Consider the following 26,298-nt stretch of genomic DNA (forward strand, 5'->3'; position numbering starts at 1 on the left):
ATCTATCATCTATCTATCTGTGTGTATACATGTGCATGCATGTACTATGGTGGGCATCATAAGTGAATTTTCAGAAGTCAGTTTTCTGCTTCCACTGTGTGTGCTTTGGAGATCAAACTCAGGTTTTCAGGCTTGCCAGCTGGTCATCTGCTGAGCTATCTTACCATCCCCAGCTATATAGTCTTACCCTGTAAGTGTAGTTATTAAATGCTTTAAGACCTCAGTATTAAATTCTTTAGAAACAACTTTCATTTTCATCTATATAAATTGTAGCCAAACTTTCAGAAAAACTACGATTCTGGTACTATTTTTTTTTAAACACAAAATTTTAGTTAGTGGATAATGGAGACAGTTGTTTCTACTTAGGTTATATAAACTCGAGAATACAGGAAATTACCCAGACAATTTGAATGAAAAAAAATTGCTATTGTGAGAAATCTGGTTTTCTTTTTCACATGTAAGGGTCAAGTACACAAATCCACAGAATAATTACACGAATTTCCATTTTTCTTTATCTGTATAGGCAAAAGCAGTCTGCAAATGTTAATGAGCCAGAGGAAAAACGAGTTTCAACTTTTCTAATGTAAATTGCTACTTTCTCCCCATCAGCTCAGTTTTAATATTCAACACCATGCCAATAATCTACTATAATAAAAATGTGTTATAAAACAGTTCACGTGAACACTGGCCTTTGCAGTGAAAAAAAAAAAAAACAGCTATTTTTAAGAATGGGCAAGCCAAACTTTGCATAGCAATTTTGTATGCTCTGAAGTTGCGTATGTGAATTTAAGGACTGGTTGGAACTTGCCATTTTTTTTGTATATTATGTATATAAAATTACCCCAAATATCACATATAGCCTTGTTTGGATTTTCTGCCCTGTATTCTCCTGCCAGGTAACTGAGTCAGTTCTGAATCAGACCTGAGTCAGAATCTTCTTGGGAGTGTGGATCTTGGAATTTGCTTCTGAATAAAAGGCTTAGATGGTACATAGGGGCATTCTGAGGGCCTGCCTTCACCTCAGCGTTGGAAGCCACGCTATTTGCTGCTGTTTGAGATCATTTTATGGCTTATTTATAATGGATGATGCTTTGCTAACTTTTTAAAAACTTAATTTCTACTGAAGTAATTGTTTTAAAAAATTGAAGGAAATATATATGGTGTGAAAATCAGTCATTTAGCTGTATGGTCGACCATATTGACCCAGTCAGTGTTGGTTGATTTTAGCAATTAATCCAATCCAGAAAATAAGATTTTATAAACTGATATCAGAGTTTGTCTTTTAAATATGGGTTTATTATTCCTTTAAGTCGTGCAATGAAAAGGAAACGATGTTTACCTGTGTGCTCATATGTGTGTTTGTGGGGGCACTAGGGGTTAAACTCAGGCCCTCATGAACACCAAGCAAGTCACTCAAACACTAAGCTGCATTTCTAGAACTGGGAAGAGTGACTGTGTTTAACTCCTCTGTTCTTCAGTCAATTACACTCCTTTCTAACCCGAAGGGGCCTGTCATGGGCCACAGATAATAATATTCAAGGAAAAGTGTCTAGCCAACAAATACAATGAATTTAGATTTCTGCAACCACTCTCACAGAGTACACCATGGAGTCCCTGGGGTAGTTAGGTTTTCAGAAAGCTATCAGAGAAATCTTCCACTTCTCCAGCTGTGCTGAGCTTGCTGTTGAACCTCCACATCTGGACTCTCCATATCTCCACTTCACGACGCTTTTCCCTCTTCCTTGTTTTCTCTCTGTTTGGACGCCTGGCCTTTCTCCAGACTTACATGTCACTAGCTAATCTCTTGGTTCTGATGACTCAAAAGCATAGGAAGCAGATGGGCAGATGTCCTCTGTTACTCACCACTGAGGAGAACAAGTAGGAACTGATCAAAATAGGGCTTTATACCTGGGGCGCTAACGATGGCTTAAGATTTTAAAATTTAGTCTCTTTCAGTGTGTCATTACTAGAACCGTAGCCCAGAGAACTTTTTCTTGTGTCTTCAATGAGAACATATACTTTAATATTTTTGTAACTTTGGCACCTAGGAAATAATAATAATAGTATACAATTTCAGTAACTTCTGTGAAATATGAAATGTAATTAAAAACTGAATGCTATATCGAATATATTCTTTGTTGATTCCCAGGTCACTAGAACTGCTTTCATATATATTGGTACTTTCACAGTTAAATATGATCTAAGCACTATGGAACTGTACACAGACCTCAGCTGTTGCCACAGGGACAATTTTATTGCCTGCCTTGCCTTCAGTTTACTTTAATAATACTTAATAATAATGTATCACATTTATGTAGCACCTTTTATCCGATGATCCCAAAGCACAGTAAAAGCATTAATTCTTAAAACTCTCTAGGAGAGTAGTAAGTATTTTTATACTCATTAAATTTTTTTAATAAAAATATAAACTCAAGCTATAGCTGGAGCTAACATTAAATGGCTTAATTTGCTAGGGAATAGAAGCTTTACCAGTTTTGCTCCTGGATTTTGAAACTCGGTGCTTATTAAAAAAAGGACAAAAGTTCCTATTCTGTGTGCAAACTGAAAATAATATATACATGTATATATATGAATATGTGAAAATTTGGATAATAGTTATATAAAAATATAGTTATTCCTAATGCTATACCATAGACATAAGCACTGTGAACATCTGGTATGTCTTCTGTACGTCTTTACACACACATACGTAAATGTATACTTTTATAGCATGTTTCTAAGTATCTGTATTTTCTCACATATTATATTCAAGTCTGTATTCAATGCTTTAAGTTGTTTCTGATTTTTCACTGCCTACATGAAGATGCAGGGTGAACGTTTAATAATTTAACTATTCAGATACCTTTGGATTTTACATTCTTCAAGGCTTTGAAGATTATGAACAATCTTACAATGATGTTTTCTGTACAGAGCACCTTTTCTTTCCCGTCTGTCCCTGCCCTCCTGCCCCTTAGGGAAGGCTTTAAAAGTAGAATTCCTTTTTGGCATTGAAGTACTTAGGGTGTTTGAGTGTAAAAAATTAGATTCTACCCAAGTTTTGCTTAGTAATTTGTCAAACCTTTTAGTTATAAAATTAAAGATGGGTTTTAAATTCCTGATGAAACTTGATCTGGATGTAAAGGTGAATAAGTAAAACAAAAACAACAACAACAACAGCATTGTCATGTTAGATAACAGCTTTTGCTAAGATGAAGCACAGTGATTAAATGTGTTCCTACCATGTACAAGGCTATGGTTCAATCCCCATCACTCGAAAAGAACGTGGCTGAGTGCGTGGGAAAGAGAGGTTTAGATTCAATCATTCTTAGGTTTCCATTTTACCTGGGTGGCTTCAGGCAAAATCTTTATGAGTCTCACCCTCTCATCTGTAAGTTGAAGATGATAATGTTTGTTTTATAGAAGTACTGTAATCTTTAAATGAAATGATGCATGCGGCACAATTGTAACTTCTGGAACTTTCTCATTGTCTCGATGTTTTATCCAGTCCCATGACTTTCACATGCATTTATATGCTGACCGTGCACAACTACCCAGCCCTGGCTCAGACCTGTTTTCATAGTCCCTGAGTTGCACAACCAGTTCCCTACTTAAATTTCCATGTGTGTATCTTACAGACATCCCAATCACAAAGCTACTAAAAATTTAAGATGCAGAATGTTTTCCATAAGTCTCCTCCATGCTTCTATACAAAAATATTTGATAATATTATATCATTAATAAATATATTTGTCATGATACTGTAGAAAAGCAGATCCAATAGACTAACAGAATAGAAACTACTCATATATACTGTATTCTCTCTTTCTTTCTCCCTTTCTTCCTCCAATCCCATGGTTGTAAGTCTGAAGTTTACAAGACACTAAGAAGGACAGATTTTTTTCAATACCCAGTTTTGAATCTAGGGCAGTTTGGAGGACACAGAGTCCTATCTGTAGCAAGCCCTTAAATTCTCTCATTGGTTAGATGAGGGTAATTTGCCTTATTCAGAGTTTGCTAGTTTATCTCAAACTCATTTTAAAATGCTTATAAATGACATTTAGTCTGATATGATATCCTATCTTGATGCTGCCTTTTGCCGGGCTTCCTTAGCCTTTTTCTTCAGGGAAAGGTGAGTACACCCTCTACCCATTCTGCAGCCCTATGATGCAAGACAATCAGGTCCACAGACCTACAAGGCAGGACAATCAGATGCAATAGGGAGTCAAGTCAAAGCAGGAACTCAGTTTATTACTGTGAGCATCAGCTTATATAGGTTAAGTGACATCATGTGATGTGGGGATACTTCTAGCCAATGAGAGACAGCCAAACTTCCCACTGGCTGGAAGTGCATCTACCTAGATTTTGCCGTCTCATCCCCTCAGTAGCTTTAAGACTATGCTCCAAACTCAAGCCAGGCTTTTATCTGTCCTACAGGCCTCAAGGTACAGGCCCTGAGATAATTTTGGCCTAACAGCCTTTATCCAATCTTACACTGTCCTGGACATGCAAAAGTAGCCATCATACTAAATGTATGTGTAAAAGTACCAATTGAACAACTCTCCACTACCAATCCTACCTAATGCTGTTTGCCTCTTCTCTCATCTCTTTATGCATTTTGGACATTCTTTTTGCTATTGAAGCTAAACTCCATAGCATTCTTTTCTCCCACCGTTAGGGCAAATCCTTCACCAAGACTTGTGTATCTTTGCAAAGACTTTCCCAATTCACCATTTTCTTAGCTATGGCCAACACCCTTTTCCAACCACACTTCTGCCTCTTACCCCTTCTAATCACCTCTTAGTCTGAATACCAAAGCAGTCTAAAATTTACATTTCTATTGTAAAAGTCTTCCAAATTTCCAATGTCCCTATGAATAAAAACTTTTTTTTTATCATAACAAATGACAAGAAATCCCAAGGCTAAGCATGTTTTTGTTCCTATCCACTGTTAAATGTATATCTGCCTTTTATTTTTTTTTTCTGAATTCACTCATTCTCCACCAATATTATGGGCCATTTTTAGGCCCTAGAAATGGCCTAGCTCACTACTGCTTCAAAGCCTTTTCATGAGTTGTTCTGTTTGCTGTCTTGCAGCCCTTGTCCTTCAAGTGTATGCTCCCTTTGTATTGTATAGATATTCATATCCATTTCCCACTTAGAGCAGTTATTCTGAGTACTGACTAGAGATATCCTTTTCATAATACCTTGCTTTTACTTTTCATGAGTGGTCACAGTACATAGTATGCGAAAATGTGTTTGTTTATTGAGCGTTTCTCAGACTGGCCTCTAAATTCCATGGCTGCTTGGGTTGTCATAGCATATTCATTGCCTAACTGAAACATAATTTGCACAAAGAGGGTATTTGATCAATATGGAATAGATGAAAGACTGAACATAGATGAACTCCAGTGCTCTTCCTTTATTCATTATTGAAATTATACAATTATATGAACATTTTTAAGTAGTAATGACATTGATAGTGACAGTCTATAAAGAAGATATAGCCATAACTTAATTCCCAGAACCTGTAAATGTCTTATATTTCCAAAAGGGAGTCTTTGCAGGTGTAATGAAGATTTTCAAGGTGAAGTCAACCTAGATTATATCTGAAAAATATCCTTATAAGAGATATAAGAAGATAGACAAAAGACACAGCTGTGTGCAAATGGAGGCAGGGATTGAGGTAACGGCTACCGTGTATGCCTACTGAGCTGGAAGGTAGAAGAAGTAAGGGAAGAATGGCCATCATAGAGCTGATACCTTGATCTTGGAATTCTACCCTCCAGAAATGGAGAAAATGAATCTATTTTATTTTAAAACGTAGTTTGTTACATTAACCCTGAGCAATTGATATGTGAAGTATTATTGGTAATAAAAACTTTATATATTTTGGTTGGTTAGCATTTTGGTGGTAAGCTTCCCATTCATCCTGATTTAAGAACTCAGAACACACTCCCAATGTATTATAATACAAAGAGCACACCCCAGTATATAAGAATGCACAGCATTGTCAACAATCAGTGTTGCCTATTAGCCAAGATAAAGATGTTTGCATGGTCTCTGTCATTGTATATTAGTGATGTTAATTTTATGTGGGTATTTTCCCCCTAAAATAAGTGCATCAGTTATCACTAAGAAATGACTACTGGGAGCTCAGTGGCAGAGGCCTATCATGAATACACGAGGCCTGCATTCAATCTCCAGCATTAGTTAAAAGAACATGGTTTTGAGAAATGAGTGCTAGGCTGGTGAGCTGGTGCAATGGGTAAAAGCTCCTTCATCCCAGTTGACGATATGAGCTTAGAACCCAGAACCCAGAAAAACACCAGATACCACAGCTCATGTCTGTGATCCCAACACCCTCTTGCCAAGGTGGGAGGGAATAATTCATTCAGAAGTTTTTAGGCCAAATTGCTTGGAATATGCAGAGTGGCAGAAACACCAAGGGAGACTCCATCTCAGCAAAGTTGAAAGAACTAATTCCCAAAAGTTGTCCTTTTGTCTCCACATGTACACTGTGGCATGCCCAGACACACACATACACACACACACACACAGACATACACACCAATATGTGCATATATGCACACTTAATAAGAAAATAAAAGTGTTAATTTTTAATGTGCAGAAGCAAAAAGGTTTAGTCATAAACTATAGTAAAATAAGTGCTATTACTCTTAATCCTTACAGGATTTTACTAATTGTGCAAATGAGTAAGCTGAATATGGAGATTTAGCACCCTGCAATTCCCACAGTACTTGTAGGTAGAAGTAATCAGCATTTTATTGTGGAACTTTTTAATTACTGCATATCCTTAAGTAACTGCATACCTTAAGGTGAACCAAGGTGTGGTAATTCATAGGTAACTGGGATTACCTATTAACTCCTATTCATTGGTTAGGAACTTAATATAATTGTTTCTTTCAGGAAATCTTTTGTTTCAAAGGAATAGCTGGGGATGACCCACAGGTAGTGGAACTGGTCAGGGGCAGTGACTCTCAAGCCTTTTCTTTAATGTTAGAATTCATCTCAAAACAAAATTGCTTACTGTCTGTTCATATAAGATTGACCCCAAACCTTTAGCTACGACCCATAGGAAACAGGAAAAAAAATGGAATACTGATATATTATTATTTACTTTTCTTGTCTCAAGATATCTAGCAGAAGTGAGAAAGGGTCTCCTTTATCTCCTGGCTTCAGAGGACTTCTATCACCGTGGGGAAGGACTAACCAGAGAAGCTCAGTCTGTGGCAGTAGGTCTGCCCCTAGTGACTCATGCCAACAGGTGGTTGTGGAACTCCTGGAGATTCCACTCCCCTGGAAGAGACACACCAGGAAGGGAACAAGAAGTGAAAATATGAGCCTGTGGCAGACATTTCCAGCTCAAGGCACACTAGGAATTCAGTGTGCCTATCTTGTCTGACTGTGGAATTTATTCAGTTCATTGGCTTCACATACATGTATTTATGGGATATCATTTGGGGGGAGGAAAGGAATTTTGAGAAATCGTGCCTATTTTGTAATGTTGACTGCTGAAACAGACTTACTTATGGAATAGGTGGTTACGTGGATGAAGGCTTTGTAGCTCCAATACGGCAGTGTGAGTATCATTTGATGCTTCCAACCATTGACACTCTCTCGTTCCATGTGATTTGCCAATGGGGTGGGACAATATGCTTATTTTGTTAGCGTGGTTATCTTACTCAGAGAAAAAAATTTGATGCATGTTCAACTTCTCATCTACTAGCTATGCGAATTGAAGAGGTTAGCCCATTTCTTTGATTTTGAATTTAATCTATAGCATTGTGCTGTAAAATTATGCCTTTAAAACAATGATTTATTGCTGTGGCGGTGGACACTTTTAATTCTAGCACTTGGGAGGCAGAGGCAGGGGATCTCTGTGAGATTGAGGTCAGCCTGGTCTACAAATCAAGTTTCCAGGACTGCAAGGGTTGTTACACAGGGAAACTCTGTCTGGAAAAAACTGAAACAAAAAGAGATTTATCTATTTTTTTTTGGAAATTAAAATTTAATTATTTCTCTCTTCCCTTTTCTTCCTCCGAACCTTCCCTTATATGCCCTTATATGAATTTGATGTACTTCAAATTCATATCCTCATTTTTCACAAAATAATTAGTATACATATATATGTACATACACATATGCATACAAAATAATTAGTATATATACTATATATATATATTCCTAAATATATATAGTTTGGTCTGTATAATGTTACTTTATGTATATTTTCAGGGCTGACCATTTGGCACTGGACAGCCAATTGATGTGCTCTTCCCTAGGGGAGACTGACTCTCCTGCTCCCGGTTTTCCTCAGTGGCCTATAGTTCTTTAGCGTTGAGGCTTCATGGCCTTTCCGTGGTCCTTGTTTAGCTCATGTCTGGGCAGTGATGTTGCTGAGAATTTATGGTGTAGCTTCTGATGTTAGTAGGAGATACAATCTCACAAGAAACTCTGTAGTTTTCTGGTTCTTACAATCCTTCCACCCTCTCTTCTGCAATGTTTCCTAAGTATTTGGTGTGGGAGTGTTTGATAGATGTATCTACTGGAACTGGGCTTTAGAACTCTGGATTTTGACTGGTTGTGGTTTTCTGTAATGGTCTTTGTTTGTTTCAGAAAGAAGTTTCCTTGATGGTGGGTGAAGATCACACTCATCTGTGGGCATAAGGACAGATGTTCATAGGTTGTTGTTAGGGATTATGGTGGTTTAGTAAATTAGTGGTTGTCGAGTCTCCTCTAATAACTATGACTTCACTGGCACTGAGTAGTTAGATAGGTTTCCAGCAGCAGACATGTTTTCCCTCTTATTGGGTAGGTCTTATGTATAACCAGAGAGCTGTGGTTCTGAGTTTTAAAGGGGCTGAAACACGCTATGAGCTACCTAACACAGATTCCTGTGCTCAGTTCATATTTATATAATGCTTTGAAGCATTCAGCAAGGATTTTTTTTTCAAACTCTTAAGAGCCAATCAGAAAGGAAGGGTAATTAACTGACTCAATGAATGGTGTTATAAAAATCTCACCAAGAACTTTTTGGTCTCTTTTTTATTCCTACTGCTTGCTCCCATCATGACGCTCAGAGGAAGCCTGAGAACATAAACTGGGGCTCAATGACTCCAGAGGAATACTGTCCTGAGAGACTGCCATCTGACGCTCTGAGCCTTCTCTGCCAGCCAAGCAACTAGTGGGCTTGAATATGCTCGACATTATTTTATAGCTAACACTTTTAGACAGAAGATCAGCTGCAGGCCAACTCGTGCAGGCTCAAAGACCTTGACTGGCTAAAATTGCAAATGATACTTGAAAAATCTTAGTTGGCCTTAGGCTCTTGATAGCAGCTTTTCCTTCATATTTCTCTTTGGTCAGTATCTTTGCTAGCTATAATTCTAGCCTTCTATTTGGACAGAATGATATGATTATATCTTCTTCAGTTACATGCATAGCTTGGGCAAAACAGAAATATTTGCATAAATTACTAAAACTGCTCAGTGACTTTAGAAAACTCAAAATTTATAAAACTCTAACTAGGTATTTGTTACCGATAAATATAGATGGTGCTGACCAAGTATGTCCACTGAATGAATAATATGCATGTTTAATGAGAGAGGAAACATGACGCCTGTGCTCTGGGAATTTACAATGCTCTATCAAGACAAGAATAGCCCTGTGAACACTATGTATACACACATATCACAAATGACAGTGTTTTAAGGGCAAGAAGCATTAGTAAAATAATAGGACAAAGACAATCTAGAGCTTGGAAGGATTTAATGGAAAGTATAAACTTTAAGTAAAATTCTGACATCTTTAAAAGGCTATCATAACAACAGAAAGAAGTGTGTATGTCAAGGAAAATTTCCTAGCTGTTTAGTCTTGGTTACTGACCTTTCTAGTCTTTAGGTGACATCAACACTTCAACCCTTTAAGATAAGCTGAAATTTCCAAATTTGCATATAAAGCATAATATGTTGGTGGCCTCTCTAAAAGGTTACAAAATTCGACCTGTTTAACCCCCAAATCATTAATAGATTCCATGTGATCCTCTTCTATTCTGTTGCTCTTAATTAAGAGACTCATCTCCATCAGTCTTCTCAAAGAAGGCATTTATGATCGATATTGATCCTTAATACCACCGCTAGTTGGAAGGTGAAGCCTATGAGCTTTACTTACAGGCAACTTCTGTTCATTGTCCACCTTTTCCTACCTTCACAGACATGCTTCTGCTCAACATATCTGAAGGAGCCTCCAGATCTTGTCCTTCTGCGACTCACTTTCTACCCCTTACCTAAAGTGATCTCCCACAAAAAAAAAAAAAAAACAACAAAAAACCAAACCAAACAAATAAAAAAAAAGGGCAAAGCAAGTTTGATCATTGTATTGGCTAGATGTCAGTTTGACAAAAACTAGAGTCACCTGGGAAGAGGAGACCTCAACTGAGGGATTGCCTCTTTCAGATTGACATGTCGGAGTGTCTAGAGAGTATTTTCTTAATTGCTAAGTAATATAAGAGAGCCCCGCCCACTGTGGTCAGTGCTGTCCGTAGGCAGGCAAGCCTAGGCTATAGAAGTAAAGAAGTTGGGAAAAATGTGGGAAGAAAAGTAATTGACCAAGTCAGGGGAAGTGGCTATAGCCATTAAATCTTTCCCGCATGGTGTCTTCTTTAGTTCCTGCCTCTGGAGTCCCACTTTGACATTCTGTTTTGGCTTTCCTCATGACGGACTATAACCAGGAAGAAGCCAAATAAGTTCCTTCTCCCCTGTGCTGCTTTTGGTTAGTGTTTTATCAAAGCAGCAGAAAGCAAAGAAGAATAATCATATTATGTAGGCCATTTCTTAAATTTTTCAATACTTTTACATTGTTAGCTTGAAAACACATATATACCAGTCCATGGCTTACAATGTTTTTCTACAGTATGTGTCTCAAGTGTCCTTTTATACCACATAGTCTGTGTCTCTGTTTCAGTCACAGAGTAACCCTTCATTGTCACACATGGGCCACTGTCTTTCTCATCCTTGACTTTTTTGTGAATGTTATTTCTTTTACTTTAAGGACCAGTTTGGAAAATGTAATGAATTTTTATTATATTTTTTTATTTTGTGCTCATGTTCGTGTGTGTGTGTGTGTGTGTGTGTGTGTGTGTGTGCATGTGTGTGTGCGCGCGCACTCACATGCGGCCGTCTAAGTACAACTTGTAGGACCTGGTTCTCTTTCCATCATGTGGATTCTGGTGATCAGAGTCAGGTCATTAGGTTTGGTGGCAGGCACTTTTACCCATCAACCTTGAATTTGTGTTTATTCAGAAATAAGTTTTCACTTACAGATCACATTAAACATGAGCAATGACAAGTACAGGGCCCAATGACTTAATCTTTAGAGTTCCTAGCAGAGCAAACAGATACTCCACAGAATGGGAGAAATATTTACCAGCTATACTTTAGACAAGAGTTGAATATCCAGAATTTACAAAAAGAAAAAAAAATTAGCAGAGTTAAACACCAAAGAAATAAAACTATAAATCAATAAATGGGCAAATGAACTGAATAGACAGTTTTCAAAATAAGAAATAGAAATGGCTAATACTAGGGTGTTGGAAGACTCTGCTGATCAGAGATTGCAGCACACCATAGCCTGCCAACTTTCTCTAAGCTCAGCAACATGGAGGACTCCAACCCCTCCAGCAATAGTTTCCTGCTTTCTACCCAACCTTATCTGGAGGATGTCTCTAGGCCCAGGATATGTGACCTATCTGTAGGATGACCCTGACATAGTTCCCTCCAAACGCTCTTCCCCTGATGACCCACATGGTAATTAGACAAGTGCTCTAGCCATTTTGATAAGACCCTACTGCCACATACAAAGCCTTGTGATAGAAATGTGCCCCTTAATGCAAATAGGACGTGTTCCCAGTCTCCTCAATCCTATATATCCCTTATACACTGGAATAAAGATGAACTGATTCAACTAAGTCTGTCTCCCAGAGCCCTTCTCTGTCTGTGCTCTCTCACACTGATGACAAACAGGCTGAGGGGGAAAGAGGACCCCCTGGGGGTAAAATTCAAGAGTCCACAACCCTAGACAAAGAACTATAGGCAACTAAGAGATTCTGTGAGCAGGAGAACAACAAAGAACACACCTTTTGCTTAATCAAGACCATCAAATGGTCATCCCTAAAACCGTACATGCAAGTAACATTGTAAGAATGAGTAGCTTGTATGTATGTATTTATGATATACGTTTGTGTGTTTGTGTATATTAAAGCATGCACACACATATATGCATGCACACAAATGTGTAACAGTATAAAGAAAAAGAGGCTATGAATCTGAAAGAGAGAAAAGGGAACATGGGAGGGTTTGAGGGATGGAAGGAAGGGGTAAATATTGTAATATTATAATCTCAAATTTTAAAGTGTTCAATACTTGTAGTCATCAGAGAAATGTAGATTAAAAGTACATGGAGATACCTCCTTATTCCAATCAGATTGGCTTTCGCCTAGTCTGACAAAGGGTGTTGGAGAGAATGTGAAGAGAAAGGAAGTTGTATTCACTGTTGAAAGGAGAACAAATTAATGCAGACATTGTGGTAATCAGTTTGAAGATTTCTCAAAAACTTAAAGATAAAAATACCACATAACCCAGCTATTTCACTTTTGGGAGAAACCCAGAGAACTTCCTATTACAGAGATGTGTGTACTTCTGTTTATAGCTGCTTTATTCACAATAGCAAGGAACTAGAATCAACCTAGTGGTCCATCAACAGATGAGTGAATAATGGAAATTTGGAGTCTATATAAAACAGAATCCAGCTGACAGAAAACTTGAAGATAAATGGATGGACCTACAATTGTTCATAGGTAGTAGGAAGACATGATTTGGAGAATCTGGAATAAGAAGTGAGATCACAAAAATCTCAGAAAGAAACAAAACTGTATGTTATCCCTCCTATAAAAGGTTATCTGTTAGCAAAGGTATAGATGTGAACAAATGTAAATGTGGCTTCATGACAACATGAGCAAAAGAGAATTAAAGAGGACAGATATTATGGGACAAGGAAGGACCGAATGTGGGTATGGATATGAGATATTAAAGAAGATACAAAGTCTATTGTTCTTTCTGCTTGTAATGCTGTCACAGATCTCTTTTGATTTTAGTGTTGGACAGTGTGAAAAAATATATTAAATAGTGAAAGTGTAAAATCCAATGTGAAGAGCCACAGCTTCTTAATGGCTATTTTGACTGTATAGAAGCTGGTACTTCTTATAGGCTTTTTGGGTATGGTTAATTTTGGTGTGTGATGTTTATTTTATTTACAAGTTTTTTATAACAAGGTTTATTAAAAATGAATATTATTAATGGAGGTTGGAGGAAGCTGCTGAGTTGGTATTGGTCAGTTGGAGTATTATAGAGCTCTCAAGGACAAGAGACAGAGTATTCAAAGCTAGGAGGCAGAAAAATATGTCAAGTTAATGGATATGAAAGGGAAAAAGAAAACACACACACACACAAACCAGTGCATGGAAAGGCAAGTGGGATGAGGCCTTTTGAAATGGAGGAATTTCCTATGTGTCCCCCAAACTTGACACAAGCTAGAGTTATTAGTAAAAAGAGGTCTCAATTGAGAAAATGCCCCCATCCAGACTGGCTTTAGGTAGTACTGTAGGATTTTCCCCTGATTAATGACGGATGTGGGAGGAGCTATGCCTGGGCAGGTGGTTTGAGATATATAAGCAAAGAGACTGAAAAAGCCAAGTAGAGCAAGCCAGTACATAGCGTTCTTCCACGGCCTCTGCTTCAGTTCTTTCCCTCCTTGAGCTCCTGTCCTGACTTCCTCAGTGATGGACTGTTGTGTAAGATGAAGATAAAATAAACCCCTTCCTCCCCAAACTACCTTTGTTCATGCTGCCTTGTTTTGTTTTGTTTTTTTAAACAGCAATAGAAACCCAAGACAGGGACCAATAATGAAGAATCTGTAGACCATGATGAAGATTTGCAGATGGGGAGGTAATCATTATTTCTATGTGATAGGTATGTGTGGTTAGGAGAATCTGGCAACAGACATTTATGTGTAGGCTTCCTGACACTGAAGCTGGTAGGGGGTGAATATGTGGGTCTCAAGTCAGAAGAGCAAATCTAATCAGTGTTTCCTTTGGGCATAGGTGAGCGAAGAGAGACTAAAGAGGCCTCTACAGCTCAAATACTGAGTTTTCACAGAGGTAATAGTGCCTCTGTATATAGTAATAAGTTGAAAGTCATCAAAGATTTAAGGGAGTGGACACAGAACTTAGTTTGTCCTAATTAGTTATAGATGTTTTTAGATCACCAAGTAGACAGATCAAAGTCTATCATTAAAAATATCATGAAGGGGTATAGACCTAAAATATGATCTGCAAGCAATTTGTGGTCAGGAAGAAGTAGTAGTCATGTTGCTTTGTAGTGGACAGGGTGGTAGGATAGTGTAGGATCTGCTAGACCAGTTGCCTTAGATTCCTGGCTTTTCACGACCATGGCTTATCTGTGTCAGCACGGAGAGAGTATGTATAGTGGTCTTGAAAGGAGAGCCTGGAGGAAGACAGGGTAAAGAGAATAAAAGGTATATTCCTCGTTCCATTACCAGAATTAGCTTTGGGAAACAATTAACTAGCCCAGAATTCTCTTTAATGGTATAACAGGTCAGTACAAAATGAAGAGGGACTGCATTTATAGAAAAGCAAGGCATTGTGGAATGAGACTTAGGAATGAGTGCTTATCAGAATGTAGCCCTGATAATATAGTGATTTTCGTACGAAGGGAGGGTGTATACGTGTCTTAGGATGTATAATGAAGTAGAATGAACAGGCTATGGAGGGCATTCTTCTATGGTCCCTAAGTCAGTCACTGCCTCCAGGTTCCTGCCTTGTTTGCCCTCAAGGATGGACTGTGATATGGAGGTAGAGATGAAATCTTCCTCCCCAAGGTAATTTTGGTCATGGTATTAATCACAGCAACAGAAGACAGAGTAGACCAGTTTGGTCAAAGGGTGGATCAAAGATAAGGAGGTGAGGAAATGTGAAATTATCAGGGTGCATTTTGAAAATTTAGGGTTTTAGTGTTGGATGTTTGGGATTCTGGGGTTCTCTGTCTCTCTCTGTCTCTGTCTCTCTCTGTCTCTGTCTCTCTGTCTCTGTCTCTGTCTCTGTCTCTCTCTCTCTCTGTGTGTGTTTCAAAGAAGAATCCCCATTTAGTTCCATTCCAATAAGAATCCTGTAACATCTCAGTGTGCCTTGTGCTATGTGTGTGTGTGTGTGTGTGTGTGTGTGTGTGTATGTGTGTGTGTTTAGGAGTCCTCAACTTTAAATGAGAGAAAAGCAAAACATTCTGCTAGTGACTTTGAGTTTTCAGTGAGCTGAATTGCAGGAGAGTGACTGTCCTATTTCCTCAAAGGGGTGAGGATCTTTGCTTCCACTTCCTGCCCCTGTAGCTGTTGGAGCGTTATAGAATTTTATAAGGCCTCATCATCCAGGCGGAAATCAGGTGGCTTCTGCTGGAAAACCTCATAGATCTATTTCCATGAAAGAGATTATTGCCACAATTTTAGAATTCATGAGGTTTTCATCGATGCAGCAATGAGCATCGGTGTCCTTGATAACTCTTTCATCTCTAGGTTACACAGAATAAGACTGGGCCTGTAAACTCATTGTAATTTGCAGAGCTGTACATACCTTTGAAAAATGATTTGTAATTCTCAGGGCTGGCTCTCAAAGTATTTTTTAAATGACTCTGAGCAGAGCAAGGACAAGCCAACCATGTAAGACTTTAAAGAGGTTCCTGACAGACACAGATATCACACATCTGTTTTGACAGCCACTGGGAGATGCGGAAGAGGTCTGATTCCACTGCACACAGCACATTTCACAAGGACTTACCCTGAGAGTTTTTCATGTTGTTGTACAGTCTGTGGAAATGTTACTTCTGGAATTGTTGCTTTCCTTGATTTAAGAAAAAAATAAAGTACAAAAGAGATCTTAGATGGACCTTTAAATATGAAATGAAAAAGACCAGCCTGGATCCTCAAAGCAATTATAAGTGTAATTACAATACAGACAGAGATGGTGTCCTAAAGGGTGGCTAAGAATGGATGCTCAACTTATTTCTTAATACAGCCCAAAGATGCCAATTACTATCGGCAAACTGCCTAGCCAGAACAAGCTTATTTCTATGATGTGAACATTTATAATTTCTTTATCAGACTGAAGCAAAATACACTTTACGTTTTTGAACTTGAGGTCAGTGCATAATTATATGCAAACGGCAAACCCACATCATCCCATGTGAGGATCCTGTAAGCAGGAGCCACGTCAGAGTTTATTTTGACGGAGAATGAGAAGCAACAGTGTCTGGTGAACTGTGTTGTGTTAGGGCCAGCGATCTGACGTAAAGAGGGTGGATTCAAGAGAAAGTTTCACTTCATCTGCTCATCTGCTCAGCTAACCCAAGGCACTGCTATTTTATTTCCTCACCTCTCCTTCATGGAAACCTAGGTTTCAGGTTTAGGTTCTTCATATTTTCTTTTTAAATAGGTCCCCATCAACACATTACTCAGACTTCTCCACCGTGAAAGTGGATTAAACATAACCGTCACCTTAGAAACAAACACAATTTTATCTCGGAATATTAGATTTATTCTCGACAGTAAAAGATAGAAGCCTGACCCCAAAACTTGACTGTGTCACTTTGTGCCTTATTCTCAAAGCCACAACTTTGTACTTGCTAGCAATTAACAGTGATAACTATGGCAACAAAATCATCAAACAACAGGAGGGTCACCCCCATAGAACATTCTTCATTACTGAGTTATAGGTTTAGTATATTGAAATAAATCTTCCCTTAAAGATCCTGTTGACTAGCTTTATTTTCCCATTGTCTTCTTTTAAAATGCATTATGGCTGCTAGCTGAGTATCATTATTTAAAATATGTGGTACTAACATCATTTTGCACTGAGGGTGTTAACCTAATTCACAAAATTTTAAATTTAGTTTTAATATCTCAGTGGCATTATGCTTTGTTAAAATTGCATTTATAGAAAAACTCACTCATCTGTAACTGTTTAAACACGAGTTCTTTTTCCAATGTACTATATTAGTTGGGTGAAGAAATGAATTTTCTTTTTGCTGATTTTCTTTTTATTACATCTTGTGAAATCATAAGAGAATACTGTAATTTATACAGGGAAATTTGGCTGCTATTTGCTTGGACTGTGACATATGACTATAATTTGTAACTTTCTTTCTAACTCTTGGTTATTTGTTATTCTTTATTGGAGTATTTGAATTTCAAAAGTATGAATTAGTGTACAATATGGGGGGAGGAAGGTATTCTGTAATTCCCAGGGGCATTCCATGCTACTGTCTTTAGAAATATAGGTTAGGGAACATATTGAAATAAAACATTTTACTTTGCTTATGTAAATTGATTTATACGGCTCAGTGTGACTTTTTGTGTATCACTCACTGTTTCATGTTCAGGATTATGCATGTCTTTGACTGTTTCCAATTGTCTTTGAAATTTAATCAACATCATAACCTTTTCCTTTGGGTGGAGTTTGAGAAAAATTATAGTACAGGCATACAAATCTTTGTTGCTTCTGTTTTGTCTTTTTTGAGATATTCTGATACTTAGCCATGCGTACTTTGAAACTGTGATTCTACTCCTTCAGCATCCCCAGTGCCTGGGTAACAGGTGTGTGCTACCATTCTGGCTTACAAGTGTTCAGTGATGACCTGCTGTAAGTCAGTTCCTGTGCTGGCCCTGGGAAAACAGACTCTAAACAGGTGGGTGTGCTTCTAGTCTCAGACACAGCAAACTGTTAAGGTGGGAATACAGAGGAACAGATAAACCCAAACAGCATGCAGGGAAGGACCAGAATGGGAGGACTGAGGTACATAGCAGGGTTTTCTGTCCTCAGAATTGCTTCCTTGAGGAAGTGACTCTTATCTGAGACTTGAAGAATGTTTAGGAAGAAGACAGAAGGAATTAAGGATTTGGGCAGTTTCAAGAATGTAGTCAGAAGAAATAGTTTTGTCATACAAGGGACTAGAGATGTCAAAGAGTCTAGTACGAGACCTATTGTTCATTTCCCGCTACCTAGACTCCAGAAATAACCACACAGAAACTGTATTAATTAAATCACTGCTTGGCCTATTAGTTCTAGCTTCTTACATCTTAATTTAACCCATTTCTTTTAATCTGTGTATCACAATGTGGCTGTAGCTTACTGGCAAGGTTCCAGCTCATCTGTTCCCCCAGCTACATGGCATCTTTCTGACTCCACCTTCTTTCTCCCAGACTTCAGTTTAGTTTTTTCCACCTAGCTTTATTCTGCTCTGCACAGGCCTAAAACAGTTTCTTTTTTTCTTTTCTTTCTTTCTTTTCTTTTTTTTTTTTTTGAGATAATGTTTCTCTGTAGCTTTCGTGCCTGTTTCAGAACTAGCTCTTGTAGACCAGGTTGGCCTCAAATTCACAGAGATCCGTCTGCCTCCCAAGTGCTGGGATTAAAGGCATGTGCCACCACCACTCGGCTGAAGATAGTTTCTTTATTAATCAATAGTATTCACAGTATACAAAGAGGAATCCCACATCAAAAGAGCATTGTCTCCTTGAAAATGAAAAAATTTACCCTAGCAGTAGCAAAGGAGGCAATGTTACAAGGTGCTTTTGACAGAATATTCAACAGGAATGGCAATGATCAATTGGATGTAGGCCTAGAAGAGGTAAAAGTGAGGAGAGACAGCTAAATTTGTTGTGTGAGCTAGGAGATAATTGAGGAAGAGCCATTTAACTGGCGAGAGGGCAGGTGGAGTTAATTGGGACAAGATAAACTTTAGTGGCATTGAAGAAGTATGAAATTATTATGGAATATTTATGTGGAAATGGATGACAGAGGGAATTCAGATGAGTGTGTTGGGCAAAGTTGGTCCTGCTGAGAATCCTTATCATGGAGATGCCATCTTAAGTCATAGGAATGGTGTGGTCGAAGAAGTTTGGGGGCTGGGATAATTTACTGGAATTTAAGCCTAGATAATAACACATACAAAGAGTTTGTTGCTATAACTCCCAAACAGTTGAGGCCCATGTATATGAGGCATTGTTTTATTGAGTTAGAGCAAATTGTCATCAAAGAGTATGAAAGAACCACAAAGGTCCTCTGAAGTCGCCTTCTGAAAAGCCCACAGCAATAGGAATGTTACAGTAATGTTGTTGTAGCTTTTGTTTCTCTTCCAGATGGAAAGCACCCTCAGAAGTGGAGACACTGTCTAACAAATCTATCGGGCAGGTTCAGTGTGTTGCCTGACACCCCAATAGCTTTCATCTAATGAAAGCTTCTTACCCACAAGTTGGCTGTGACGGCCACCCTGGGTGGCTATGAGTCCCCTTCTTCCAAACACATCTGACTGGTCCAGGGTGGTCCTACCCTTAACCAATCCCTGGGCTGGCCAATGTCCTATGAGATGGTTTGGCATAAAAACTGCCCAAACAGGCAAAATGGTGATTACTTAGGTCAGATGTCCTCACTCAGGAATTTGAACTAGGGCATCTGGGGAGGGAGTCAATTTGTTGGTTTTGGGAGGGAGAATAAGCTAAGAAAGAACCACAAGAAGAGGTCTTGTGGCAGCAAGAAAGACGAACAAACTGATGGAGCAAGTAAACAGAACGTATGAGTAGGCAGAACGGAAGGAGATGTCAGGGAAAGGATGGTAGGTGGCTAATTAGTACTAGTGAGAGAAATAGCTGCAGCCAGAAGGCCAGAGTCACAGTCAAGAGAACAACACTGTCCCTGGTGGTACTGGGCCAATAAGCATAGTATTGCAGGAACCATATTGGATTTTTTTTCTTATTCCCCAACTCACTGGACTCTGTAGCCTACAAAGGTTCCATAATATCCCTATTTCAGCCTTATAATTAACTCTACTTAATTAAGGTAACTATTAGAATCACTATTCTTTACTCAAAGACTCCATCAACCAACCACTAAATTTCTCACATACCTGCCTGGCATACTAGATAACAGAATACTATAAATGTATGCCTTTCAGTTAAAATATTGAGGGCTCAAGCGTCTTCAATAAAATGAGGCCTGAGGACATAGATCAGCTGATTAAAACACTTGCTGGGGAAGCACTCAGAATGGAGTTTTGATCCCAAACATCGATTTAAAAAGCTGGGCATGGCAGTGTATCCTTGTAATCCCAACACTTGGGGAGACAAGAGGATCCCTGGGGCTTGCTGGATAGGCAATTTAGCAGAATTGGTAAGCTTCAGGTTTAGTGAGAGCACTGTCTCAAAAAATAAGACAGGTAAGGCTAGAGAGAAGTCTCACCTAGCAGTTAAGAGTACTTGTTGTTCTTCCAGAGGACCCAAGTTCAGTTTGCAGTGCTCAAACTGGGTGGCTAACAGTTCCTTGTACCTCTGGTTCGAGAGCATCTTCTGGCCTCTGAGGATACCTGTGCAAATGCAGCATACATTCAGACAGATGGACGTACACATACATAAGCATAAGATAAAAATCCTTCATCAGTCAGGCTACTGGGAAAGAAGAGTCAGTTTTCATGAGGGTTGCAGCCCCAAGAGGCTATCCTGTACTCCAATAGACTGTCTTACATACATGCACAAAGACATAGTAGTAAGCAGTCTAAGTGTGTTTTAAATAAAAAGCATGAGAAGTGGGGAAGGAGTATGGTGGGGGATTACAGGAGAAATCTGAGGGGAGGGAGGAGGGATGGATTTAAAAAATACATTATGTACATATATGGAATATATATGAATATGAATATATATTCTCAAACAAGCCAAAACATTAAGGTGAGAGTTATTGAGGAAGATACTAACATCGACTTATGGCTTCTGCTTGTGCACACCCATGCACATGGATCCACACACATGTGTACATACACATAAATGTATATACACACATATACTACATATACAAACACACAAAAAAGATGAATAAGGTGTATTTGTGAGTGACATATTGCAGAAAGCCATTTTCACATCTAAAGAGCACTTACTGGCTTATGGAACCTCAGCTATGTAGTGGACATTGATATTGGATGACCACACATACAGTGACATGACCTGGGAAAAACAGGGATGAAGGGAGGCAGGCATCTCTGGTGAACATTGAGTACATAGAAAATGAAGGTTTTTAGAGATAAACAGTCCAATGTAGAAATACACAGGATTCAAACAAATGTTAAAGATAATCTAGAGATTTTAAATGGAGATATTTGTTGATGTCAAGGAAGTGTTTGAATGACCAGAGCTGAGTGGTTGCTGTCATGAGTTACTGTGTGAATGGGCCATGTAGGGATTTTGCTACCCAGTTGTAGTGATGAGGCGAGCAGGTATGCTTTTGATCCTGCCTGGCTCCCACACGGCTAGCTTTACACCCGAAATAACAACACACAAATTGTAGTCTATTAAACACTGCCTGGCCCATTAGTTCTAGCCTCTTATTGGATAACTCTCACATCTTGATTAGCCTATTTCTAATAATCTGTGTAGCACCACGAGAAAGATTAAGCATGTCTGACCTGGTGGCTGACTCCATGGCGTCTGCCTCACTTTCCTTCTTCCCAGCACTCTGTTCTGTCTTCCCCAACTACCTATGTTCTGACCTATCAGGCCAAGCAGTTTTCTTTATTAATTAACCAATGAAAGCAACAGATAGATAGAAGACCCACCTACACCACCCAGTGGCTGTTAAGGAATGTCTTTCATTTCTCACACACCTAATCTTTCAAAAGGGAATCAATACCTATGAAGAAGATCTCCAATTTTAAACATCAATGTGGAATTTAGATGAAAGCAAAGCAAAACAGAGTTTTGGGATTAAACAATGACTTTCAGGTTGCATTTGGGATGGCTCAGTTTATATCTGTGTTCTAAGATAAATGGATTTCAAGTACTTAAAGATCCAGAGTTATCCTGCAAAAGAAAATTTATGGCTGAATATGACATGCAAAAAACCTGAAGCAGATGTATTCCAACTGAAGAAGTAGCAGGGAAAGAGAGCCTTGTAGCCACCATGGCTTCTATCTGATGTAGGCTCAAACTTGACCATTGAGGGCCAATGCTCCATTGAGAGCCACTGGACAAGATGTTCAGAGAAAAAATGGGATCTGTCTGTCTGTCTGTCTATCTATCTCCTCTGGTGTGGTGTATGAGCTGTTACGAAAAGGGATTGAGTATGTTAGCAGAACTATATTCCCTGGGTTAGAGTCACTCTTTAGGGCAAATGTCAGACAGAGGCTATGGTGTTGGTGGCATTAAGCTGCCCACCTTCTAGCGGTCAGGCAGCAGAGAGAGAAAGCTTGCACCCATGAGCTTTCTTCATCTTTCTCTTGGATCCTCCTTGGTTCCCAGCCGATCGGGTGGAACCACTTGCGTTCAGGGTAGGTTCCTCCCCATAGTTAATGCATTCTAGAAATGTCCTCACAGGCTTTCGAGACTGAGCTTTATGAGTGTAGGCAAGTCTCAAACCAACCAAGTTAGTAGTCCAGACTCGCCTGCTCAGTTGCAATATCTCTTTGCCTATGTTTCCATACCTGTTCTATGGGAGTGATAAATACCACGAACCTATTAGATTCTTGAGTTGATCAAATGCAACAGGAGCCATCACACAGTGAACGCTCAATAAATGTTATCATTTAAAAAAATTATAGGGTTATTTTACAAGCCCTTAATAATACAGCAACATGTATTTCCTGTCACAACTAGCTGTCCCTTTTGAAATAATCCTGGGGGAAAGGATGAAAACTTGCATAGTAATATATTATGACTTCAGTGTGGTAATTACAGGCAGCACAGGGTGGGAGCCTCCAGGTTTTCTTTGTAGTTCTCGTCTTTGTAACTCCATTTCCTTGAAAGCATCACGTGTTACTTATACCTTCAGTCATAAACGTAGCCTATCTTTGTGAACCATGGCTGCCAAGATACGCAGAATCCGGCTCGATGAGCAAATGAAGTCATTAGAACACGTTAGAATTCATTCTCTACGATAGGAGTGGCGTGTAGATATACTCTGTGGGTCCACCCTTCCTTTTGCTGATATTGGCGACCTTTACAGACCTAAACAAACACCTGGAACCGGAAGCAGTCACACAGCCTGCGAGGGCGAGGGCAAGTCGGGCAGCTTCCCTCAGTGGAAGCAAGCTTTCTCCATTGTCTCTTTGGAATAAAACCCGGAGTGGACATTCTGTTTTTCTAAGCACCCGACCCATGCTTACGTCTAAAGAAACTTAAGTAGTTCCCTGTCAGGATGGATTTATTAGCCATTGGTTATTTTCCTCATTGGTGATTTCAGGGCCTCCAGTCCTGCACCCTGGAGCAGTCTCTCTCTGTGGTGAGTGCTCCCTCACGGGCCATCTGGTCAGAAGAGGATTGGAGGCTTTGGCGGAAGGGAAATTAACAAACAACCATAAAAGGATTTTCTAAATATGTCTGCAATCCAATATAAGCCTCGGTAATTTGATTTGTAGGAAATGGAGAGCAGGACATTCTACCCTGAGTAGTTATCTATAATTCATAGTAATTACCGTAATGGGGAATCTATCATATAGATGGAGGAACACAAATTATGCCCCAGGTTGAAGGATGGACTTCTGGCTGAAATGGCCCTTCACGCCCCCCTTATCTACCTCCTCTTTAGCATATTTCATTTAGGTGCCCAGTAGATGGAAGGGTGTTCAAGCCCCAGAACTCCAAACTGAGGTTTTTATCTTTTCAGTGACAGAGAACACTGGCCTACATCTCCGGAGGGGCTCAGAGCAGCTTCTTAGCTTAGGGGGATCCTTAGAAATTTAGGCTTTGTGCGTTCACAAGATACCATTGAAGACAATATTGATTTATCTATGTGTGCAGTTTGTCATCTAGTGTTAAGGTAGAACGATTTTTTTCTTTTTGTTTCCGTGGAAAGGAAAGGGGGGGTCTTTAATGGTTGCGCTGAAGGTTCAAACCCAACTGGGCTGTACGCTGATGTGTGATCAGGACCGGGCATCCTTGAAAGGAGGTGAGATGGACAAATGACCACGTGAAGAACAGTAAAAAGTGGAGATCGCCTTTAACCTTTACAGACCGATGAATTCATTCACGTGTGTGCCCAGGATGAGGAGAAAAGGATTAAAGGCTCTGCACATTTCCTATTATTTATTGTGCCTTTCATTCATTTATTTTCAGCATCACGCTCATGACTGCCATCCCCTTGCCAGTTCCTACTGTGCCCCCCCAACCCACCGCCCAGAGAGGTTGTAGCTGATGCTGGCATTTCCAGTTGTCCTCACACTTTGTAGTTGTCCAGCATCCTCTACCTTTGGTGTGTCTGGGAGGCATTCGGGATCCAGCCGCTCCTTTATTTTTAGTGGCAGAGCCTGTCTGCTCTTCAGCTGCCGGGAATGCTGGTCCTGGCCGTGAATCTTGTTTGCTTTAAATTGCAATGCTTTCGTTCCCATGTGTTTGAGTTTTTGGAAGCAGCTGTATTGGTAAAACTTCTGGCTGCATTACTGGACAAAGCCTACATTATAAAAATCCTCAACTTGTTTGCTCTTCACTTCAAAAAGGCTGTGGGCTGCCAGCTTGTCATACTCATATTACCCACATGCCTGCTTAAGTTTTCACCAGCAGGCATGAAGCCCTTGGTCTCCATGTTTAAAAAAAAAAAAAATGTTGGCCTATAACTATTTGGTTTGATAGTGATCTGCCAAAGACAAACCATGAAGGGCCTGCCACACGAAACTGGCAGACTTTGGCCCTCCCATTAGCAAGGCAAGGGTTTTGAATGGAGGATTTGACATTTTCCCTTGGTCAGCGTCTTCAGAAGAGTGCTGCAACTTGCACAGAGAAGTTGCTCTTGTGAATTGCTCCTTCATTGAACTTAGAAACTGTGTAGGATAAAATCGTGTGTGTGTGTGTGTGTGTGTGTGTGTGTGTGTGTGTGTGTGTGTGTGTGTGTGTGTGGAGGGTCGGGGAGCATCTGAGACATTATAGCAGCAAACCAGGCTATGGCAGGAAACCGAAGCACACTGTGGTTCCTAAGCAGTCTTAGTCACCCAGACATCAGGAAGAGGAGGAAGTTTCAATTGGTTGGTGACCCACGAACGCAAAGAATTCCATCCATGTAGGCAGTTGTTCAATTGCTTAAGTCATCACCCGTGTCAGTGCTTTTTATTGTTCTTACATTAATCTTCTACTCCCCCAATGTTAAAGAGCTTAATGGGCCATTGTGCTGTCTTTCCTGAGTTTTACTCTCTTCCCCATCGGAGCTGTCTTTTGTCTTTCCGTAGGCCTTGTTGCCTCTCTTGAAGGCCTCTGGTAGTTGAAGTAGCCAATGAATGAAGATAAATTCATCTGCAGTTTGCTTGTCTGTGTCTCTGCTGGGTATCAGGATTCAGTTCTCCAGGGTTCAACATGGATGGAAGGTGACAAGGGAATCTGTTTCTTTTGAGTTTGTGTAGTGTTTAGTAAGAAACAATAAGGCACATTCGTGCAACAGAACTGCAGATTTCATTACCTAAACCCTTCCAGGAGCAAAGCCTTACTTTGGGGCCTATAAAATCTTTAGAATGGCTCAGTAGGTAGAGAAGTACTTGCCTATAAGACTAGTTTTGATCCCTGGATCAATAAGGCGGCAGAAGAAAATGACTTCTGAGAGCTGTCCTTTTGGCCTCCACACTCCATGGTGTGTGTGTGTGTGTGTGTGTGTATGTACATGCAAGGGTGTGTGTGTGTGTGTGTACAACCATATGCATGCACACAGTACCACACACACTAAATACATACACCAAACCCCAAACTTTAGTTTAAATAATAATGAATCTTGTGCTAACTAAAGTTAGAAAAATGAATCCCATGTTTTTTTATTAAGCCAACCAAAACCATGGATTCAAATTCTCAGCCTAGAGCTTAGATCTGGTTCTCTGATATGATTATCTATTATAAAGCTAATGGGTGGATTTTTCCACTTAATTTAATTGTTATCACTTAAAAAGTTGAGAAATATCACATTAAAAATATTGACTTTCCAGCTCCTTAGGAAACCATTAAGTCTTGAAAATTCTGGGTTTATAGACTTTCTTTGGTTTAGAAAGTGTTGGCCCATTTAAATAGAGCAACTTCACCACTCCATGACATGAAGCCAGTGTCAACTGCCACTCATTATGTTAGCAATTTTGCCTTCATAAAGCTGTATCAGTGTCTTCTTTCTTTCTTTCTTTCTTTCTTTCTTTCTTTCTTTCTTTCTTTCTTTCTT

This window comes from Microtus ochrogaster, linkage group LG4 (assembly GCF_000317375.1).
Source record: "Microtus ochrogaster isolate Prairie Vole_2 linkage group LG4, MicOch1.0, whole genome shotgun sequence".
NCBI lineage: Eukaryota > Metazoa > Chordata > Mammalia > Rodentia > Cricetidae > Microtus > Microtus ochrogaster.